Source organism: Alligator sinensis, unplaced genomic scaffold (genome assembly GCF_000455745.1).
Source record: "Alligator sinensis unplaced genomic scaffold, ASM45574v1 scaffold876_1, whole genome shotgun sequence".
Taxonomy (NCBI): Eukaryota; Metazoa; Chordata; order Crocodylia; family Alligatoridae; genus Alligator; species Alligator sinensis.
Genome location: NW_005841938.1, coordinates 1,033,706 through 1,042,185, shown reverse-complemented (window position 1 = coordinate 1,042,185; position 8,480 = coordinate 1,033,706). Strand labels below are relative to the sequence as shown.

The 8,480-nt window shown below is 45.8% G+C and overlaps 1 pseudogene; it reads left to right on the top strand.

Annotated features, from left to right (window-relative positions):
* The window catches only part of LOC106721959, a 63,001-nt pseudogene that overhangs the window by 6,096 nt on the left and 48,425 nt on the right, over window positions 1–8,480 (top strand).

Sequence of the window (8,480 nt, the reverse complement as noted above, 5' to 3'; positions counted from 1 at the left end):
TCCCTACATACTGGGGCTAGTGCATTTAGGGTTCACAGTTTCTAGCTTTTCTCTGTAACCACAAAGGATTTTTATTTGTTTACTGTAATGGAAGTTCAGATTTGTAGGTAATTGCAGGGGTCTGGGAGGTGGGACTTGACAATAGCAATACATTTATAGTAGCGGGCAACACTACAGTCTCCTAGTGGAAGCAAAGTTCCAAAGAGAAGAGACTGGGCATGGGATCGACTAATTGCTGCCCTTCCTATTGCTTGCTTAAGAGTTAGCGTCCAGTTTTGGCAGCAGCATCAGCTCCCGTATAACCACTTGTGGTCATGCATGTATTGATGTCTAAATGACTTAATCACCACATATATGCCCTTAGGGAGCTACGCGCTGATGCATGCTTCTGCAAAACAAGGCCTGTTCTTGGTTCAGTACAGGGTGTGCCCTGCTAACCCAACCAGTAGAAGGCAATTAAACCTAAGTTTAGTCCATGAAGAGATGTGCCAACATACATTCATCCCCCCTCTGCCCAGCGTTGTCTCCTTCCCCCTGAGTGTATCGCATGTCATAGCAGCTTGAGTGAGCAGTGCTGACTTGCTGATTAAACAAGAGATACTGGGAGCAGGGCTAGCCTGATGCTGTCTCCAAGAGAGCCTGCATTTGGAGGTTTAGGAGGCAGGCCAAGCCTTTAATTTTTATTTGATACATCTGTGGATATGGGTATTAGAAGTAAGGCTAAATCAAAGCTCCACACACTGGATTAACCAAGTACTAAATGACTGCACAGTGACTGGCATGACTGAACAGTACCATCTCCACACCGTTTTTTTTTGGGGGGGGGGGGTTAGGCGCTACTGTGCAGTAGCTCATTACTACTGTACAGTAGTGCCACCATCACGACTCTTGCGTACCACGGACAATGGGAGCCCAAGTGCTTCAGGTCTACATCAGTGGATTGCAAAGTGCTTTACAAAGGAGATGAGGACCACTATTCTCTTGTTACAGGCAGGGAACAGTGGCACAAGGAAGGATAGCGTCATGCCTCAGGTCATCCAACAAAGCCAGGAGTCCCCATCCAGTACTCCATCTGCTACACCAGTCTACCACCTCTGCTTTGTCCCTATGGGAACAGGGCCTTTGCAAACCTTTGCATGGATTCACCTACTCATAGGACATGCACGCTCGTTACTGCATGCACTATCCAGATGCTGAGCTTATTTGGGCTTTGTATCAGTGCTGCATACAGTACTCGGCATGCCTCTAGGTACCTCAAGCCCACAAAGCCCAATGCACTGGAATGCTTGGTGGCCCACGGCCTCATTTTTTAGCAGGCTAGAAATCTAGTAGCAGTTCAGAGTCTGGATCTAACCTAGGGGAGTGGGGTCTTTACTAGGCAGCTATGCAGAACTCTTCTCCCCCCAGGGATTTGTTCTCGAGTGTCTCAAACCTTTCAGATCACTCTTTGCTACTTCCTAGCTTTGACACTATTGTCCTCTTTCATGCTTCATCCTTCTTGGCAGCAAATTCCTCCTGAAAACTCTCTCCCTTTATTTACTATCTTCAAAGTAAAACTCTTCTCCCCATGCCACCTGCACCATGGTTTATGCCTGATAAAATATAATTGGTACTGTACTTGTCTGAGTTGGACTGTAAACTCATCAGGACAGGGATCTTCCTTTGTTTGCAAAGCTCTGTGTACACCTCTTCTGTTCTGCAAGAATAAACAGTATGGGCAGAAATAAGAAAGTGAACAAAGGCTCCTGTGTAAACCAAGTTCTTGCATACTCTGTTCAAGGAACACATGCAGGAATCACTATTGTTAATAATTACTGCTGGCATTATACTCCAGGAGGCATAACCAAGAGGAGCAGAATTGCATGAATACCCTTTTACAAAATCTTTGTGGAATGGAAACTTTCTTTCTGTCTAAAAAATATACATGAATATTAATTAGGATAATATGTGTTTGCTGATTCTCAGTTAACTGTCAATGGCAGCTCCAGACACCTAACTCCTATAATAAATGATGCTGTAATAGTATCTTGTACTTGTATAGCACCTTCCATCCCTGAGTGTCCCAAAACACTTTGCAGACTGATTCATAAACGTATGTATATGAGGATTACTTTACCAACTATTGAAATATGATCTTATTGGGGGGTGCAAAACAGCTGGACACAGCTGCAAGATGCAACAAGTTTGTGACAGGAAGTGAAGTGACTAGTAAACTGAAAATGCTATGTTTTTATGGTGTTTTGAGTGATGTACAAATTGCTTTCTCACATTGCAACTTCTGACTGACAGTCTTAGAAGGTGAATGACACGCAAGTGGAGCTGGGTATATGATGGGAAGTCGATCTCAGTCGGACTCTGCTGAAGTCCAGCGGTGGTCAGATTTAGTATTATAATTGAGCCTATGCTAAAGGGAGGTCTGAGCCAGGGCTTTCTAATCCTGCTCCAACCTGCTGCAGGCTTTGGCTCTGAAGTTCTAGTCTGGGCCTTTCCCTATGGTGCTATTTGCATTTGCTTGAACAAAAGGTTCATTTTAACTGGGTGTGCTGAGGAAGGGCTCTCTTTTCACTTGATTCCCAGTTGTCTTTCTGGAAACAACTAGCTATGCTAGAGCACCCGGCTTTGAATAACTTTTGGAGAGTGTCTCTGGGACATTGTCCCATCAGATATTTTTGTCCTTTTATCAGATGTAAATAGATATATATTTGCGAGCAGTAAGTCATCTGGCAGCCAGAACAGGGTTATTTTCAAAGGGAGGTTAGGATCATATAACCCGTTCACAGACAGAGGGAAAATGTACACAGCTATTCGCATTAGTCATGTTACCGCTGCAATTATCTGTTTGATCCATAGACACTTCTTTCACTCCCTGCTTGTGCTCCTGGACTCCAGTTCTGGATCAGATTCTGCAGCTTTCTGTGCACTGACATTTATCTGGGGAGGCTGAAATACAACCTCTAGCAAAAGCTGTGTAATCTTCAGCCAGTTGCTGGAGGGAGGGAGGGAGGGGTCATCTTTCTCTTTTCTTTTCTTTTTTTTTTTTTTCTTCCCGTTAATCATGTAATAAATCACTCTGTGAAACTTGAAGATATGACCTATTGATTAGAAATGGTGTTGACTACTGACCCCGGGCAAGTCTCTTTACTTCTCTGTCATTAGACTGAGGGTATAATAACATCTACGCCCTTCACAGGAGAACTGTGAAGCTTGCTTAATGTTTGAGACCCTCGGGTGAGATTTCTCTAAGTTGCTTCTCTGGCACCTGCAATCGTAATATCTGAGTTCCCCTCAATAACGTATCAGTTCTGTCCTTACAGCAGCATGGTGAGATAATGTTACTATCTCAGTCTTGCACGTGGGGAAACTGAGGCACACAGGCACATCACCAAGGAAGTGGATGGCTATGCTAGGCAGTACCTGTTAGCTTTGAGAGTTTCAGATTGGCATCCTGACAAATAGGCAATCCATCCTGTAGCACTACAGAAGTGAAAGTATTTTATATTTTCAATAGTATAATATTCTCCAATTAATCAGGATGTGCTTAACTGGGACAGCTGCTTTATTGGGACTGCTTCAAAGGAACCGCTGTAGCCTAACAAGAGTTAATGGCAGCGACTGCTGCTTCACTGAGACAATAGTAGCATACATTCTTTTCAGTGGGGACACGTTTGGCTGTGCAGTGCCAAGAGCTGATGTGGCACTTTATTGAGTATTAAAGAGGTGTATAATTTTCTGCTTAAGCTTTGCAATGCAGAGGTTAGCAAGTAAAGATGGAAAGAAGAGACTAAAGGACATGGGAAATCATTGAAATCTAATGACAGGGAAATTGTCAATAAACATTCCAAGTCTTTTTTTTTTAATTAATTATTCTAATTGTACCCCTCCTCCACACTCTGCAGTCTGGTGCCCCACTTTAAGGGGTTTTGCTACATGCTGTTGGGTTTTTTGCTGTCTTTTCTCATTACCTGCCAATGCTGAGCCCTGTCTGTTGGGGAAGAGCTGTTTGTTTTTCCACAGATTGGAAACCAGTGACCCTCAGCCCAATGCCATCAGCACTAAGGCCTCTCTGGTTCTCATTTTTTAGCAGGCTAGGAGGACCTGAAAGGTCTGGGAAACTGAGACTCATTTTGGGAATGCTGTTCTCAAATAGTTTAAAAGTGACGTGGCAATTTTGGGAAGGAGAATTTTTAAAGAGGCGACGAACCCAGGATCCTGTGCTGAAACAGAGCTGAGACGCTGAATACACCAGATTATATATACAAAGAACTGTAAGCGGTAACTTTTGCTGTACTGGCAACTCTTTCATCCAGGTGCAGCTGTCCCATTAGTGCTTTGTCATGCACTGGTTTAAATTATGCCCTGATGCTGCAGAAAGATAAGGGAGAAAATTACTTTCTTCTCCTCTTCATTTTTTTAAATAATTGCTCTAAAATTATACAAAGCTTCACAAATGAGAGTTACATGAGGTTCTTATCTGTTTCAGCAGGCACACAATGCTAGCAGCATTTAAGCAGGCAGGTATGGAAAGGAGAGAGAGAGGGAAAATGGAAAAAGAAAGGAGAGAGGGGGTGAGGAAACTCTTCAGTGGAAAAGGCTTGAATGGCTTTTGCATGAGGTCCTGTAGTCTCCTACCTATGCACTGAACAGGGCAAGTTTTACATGCCATCTGTGTATGGGAACATCCCCTTTTAGGGGCAACAGCATAGGCATTTGTCCTGGGACTGCCAACATAGGTGTCCATTTAGAGGAGTGTGTGTGTGTGTGTGTGTTTGCATGCACGCTTGACAGTTGTGCTTTAGGGATTGAAGCCACCGGCTCATATTATGCAAGCAGCTGATCAGCCACCTGACAGTAGCATGATCTTGCCCTTCTCTAGACCCTTTCGCCAAAGATCTGGGGGCATTCAGTGAGCCTTAGTGGATGGCCTTGTGGTGTTGTGTATGTGCTGATTTTTTTCTTCAGCCACACAAAGAAACCAATGATGCAGGATGAGGGTAATGTGAAGCAGTCCCACTTGTGATAGCCATTGCCCCCCAGATAAGAGAGGGGAGACATGAGTCTCTCCTGCGGTGCCAGGCCTTTCCTGGAGTATCCAAAGTCCATGTGCTCCAGAACGCTGTCTTCCTTGGCTACTGCTTTGGTTCTTCCCATGGACAAAGGTACCTTTGGGCTGCAGAATCTCTTGATCCTGTGATAGGGTTACCATATTCCCAGTATCAAAAAAGAGGACAACCGTGAGGGGGAGGAGAAGGGGAAGAGGCATATGATGGTGGGGGTGGGGGGCAGCAATATGCCTGTGCCCTGCCTCTGCCCCTCACTCCTAAGCCCCTGCCCCCCCAGCCCTGCCAGCCCCTTCTCATTCCCAGCCCACAGCTCCCTGCCAGTACCCCACACTCTGGACCCACAGCCCCCTGCCCCCCAGCTCTCCTGGTGCCCCGTACTTCTGAGCCACAGACCCCCACCTCCCCACAGCCCTACTGGTGCCCCTCACTCCTGAGCTGCAGCACCCTGCCCCCCGTCCGCCTTCAGCCCTGCTGGTGCTTCACGCTCCTGACCTGCAACATCCTGCCCCCCCCAGCCCTGCTGCCCAAGCAGCTCCTGCACTGCAAGTGTGTGCACATACCCACACCCACAGTGTCTCTTTACCTGTCCAGGGCCCACACAGGGAGCATGTGACCCCCAAGAGCCAATCAGTTTGCCTGCTGCTGTCAGCCCCAATCAGCCAGCCTGGGAGAGCAGAGGAAGAGAGAAAGTCAGGATTTTTGTTCTCATTTTAAAAACCTGCCCGGACATGAGGACAGGGGTCCAAAAAAAGAGGACATGTCCAGGAAAACCTGGACGTATGGTAACCCTACCTGTGAAGCCGAGTAAGTAAATGTTAACGGCTACATACACGCTGTCAAAAAGCCTGAGGCTGAATCTGTTCAGCCTTTGCAGGTTAATCTAAACTGCACAGATTAAATTGAAACAGAAGTGAATGGACATTTACCTTTGATTCAGGAAATGCAGCCACATGTCTGCAGTGGCTTAGGCCAGAACCCAGGGTGCACTAGAGCATGGCTCTCTGGCTGCCTGTTCACTTCCTTTTCCTGCTGCCCCCAGGTAGCTGGGATTTGCAGTCCAGAATCACAGCAGCAGGACTCTGCAGGGTTGTTCATCACTTCTTCTTCCTGCTTCCAGGTGCCTCTGGGATTTGTAGTCCACAGTTGCAGCCAGCAGCAAGTTTGACTGGGGGAAGGGGTATTTAACCCGCCTCCCTGGCCCAAGGCCCCCAGCTGGGGTTTGCCTGGGGGAAGCAGTTGTCCCCCACCATAGACTGGGCTGCATCCTCAGCCAGGCTTGTTTCCCCACCTTGTCAGCCAACCCTCACTGCTCCAGCTAGGGCGGAGAGGGGTGGGGCCAGCCCTGCTCTCTGGAGCAGACGGTACAGCCCGGCACAGCCCAGGGCTGCAAAGCATGCTGGGATACTGGGGGGGCTGATTTAACTTGAACCAGGAAGGGATCTGGGACAGAAGTTTCATAAACCGGTTTGACCCAAATCATTTAAGTCTGTTACTACATTCAACCAGGCTTATCTTAAACCAGTTTCAGCCATTTTGAATCTGGTTTATGTGCACTGAGCTTCTGTTCTGTTATGGGTTTAAATTGGTTTCTGATTACTTAAACTAGTTTATATGCAACTTCTGTCTCTAGCCAAAAAGTATGTTATTGCCCATGCCTTGGGGACATGGCCCCCAGCTTGCATCTGGCAAACGCAGTGGCAAGTTTTGCACTCATCTACAGTGGAAACCAGTTGAGATCCCATGGGGATGTCTCAAAAAAGGAAATCTGGTCACTTTTTAAAGCCTACCAAACTATTTGCCTTGGTAATATCCTCTGGCATTCTAGCTCCCATAGCACACATGGATCAGCTCCTTTGCAAGCCACTCCCGTTAATGCTGTTCCAGTGGCTTTCTAGCTTTGAGGCCAACAGAAAAAGCCACAGAGACTTTCAACCAAGAACAGAAAAAAAAATGTCATGCCCAGGCCCCAAAACAAACACAATCACACTTCTGCTAAGCCCCCAGGCTTCATGATGTCCTCAGGGTGTGTTGCTGGAGTTGTTGGGGAGAGGGGAGGTTGCTTTCTTTGCTCTCTCTTTATTTAATTTTCTCAATACAGCTAACGGCAGCCTCCTCCATTCCCCAACTGTTCCCTCCCTTCTCTAAAATAAACACACAAGTCACTTTGCTGAAGCGATCGCCGCTTCCAAGAGGGAAATTACTCACCCCCATTAGGCCTTTTGTGGCTCTTTTCACTCCCAAATCAATTTTATACTGACACATACAAACAAACCATAGAGGCTTCAAATTAATATTAAATGAAACATAAACCAGTAATGCTTTATGTAAACACTATGCATTACTAGTGGTTCTAGATACACATTTGTATAAACCAGTTTAATTTTCAGATGCACCCATATACCTTGCATGAAAACCACCTGGCCTGAACTCCCAAGCCAGTGCTAGTTTTGACTAAGTGAGGGAAGAAGGCTCTGTCCTGAATATATTAAATAAATCCGATCGTGTTTGCAAATACATTTATTTCAGCCAGAAATCCATCTGCTACCACTGTTAATGGATTCACAAACTAATTGTGTGCTTGCTTAGCTAACAGACCAGTGACGTCTACGCATGTTGTACGAGCTACACCAATTGGTATGTAACGTGCATGCACCGGTGTTTACGTGCGAAATGCCCTTGCTATGAGGATAGGGACATGCATTGGGATCTATGTAGCATCTAAATGATGTTTGGGTTTTAGTGCAGAAATATAAAGTTTTCAAAATGAACTGTTACTGTTTATTAGGCAGGCCATAAAACTTTGACAATGCTCATTCTTTGCATAACTCCAGCAAAACAGAGCTTCTGCAACCATGAGGCCCGAAGCTGCTTCACTTGCCACACTTGCTAAGAAGGATAGCTCTGCGTTTGGTATGAATGAAGGTCAGCTGGGTTGAATATTTACCACACTACACCACTGTAGCTTTGCATATAGATGCCTTTCTGTTCCTGTTCTGGGGATCTAGTGAGGGTGGAGTTTTACCGAGAAGAAGAAAATTGTTGCTTACAGTGCCCATGTGGAGGAATTAAAAAAAAAAAAAAATTACCCCAATAGATCTTAGTCCCTGATCTCGCAAAAGATATTTGAGATGCCAGGAGATGTTGAACCTAGAATTTCTCGTACTGAAAGCCTGCTTATTGCTGCTTCAGCTGGAGGGTTAAAGTCCACACCCCCAGTGCTGTTTAGGTACCTAATGCCCGTTGAATTCCCAGTGCTTTCACCATGGGGAAAATTCTTGAAAATGAGTGTCAGGGAGGAACTGTTTGGAGAAATGGTGTTTCTGCTTGTTTCAGGACGTTTACAGAATTTGAACGTTAGATTCACAATCGCCGGCACTCCTGTCCGAACAAGCTTTGCTTGGACCCAAGGGTCACTAACTA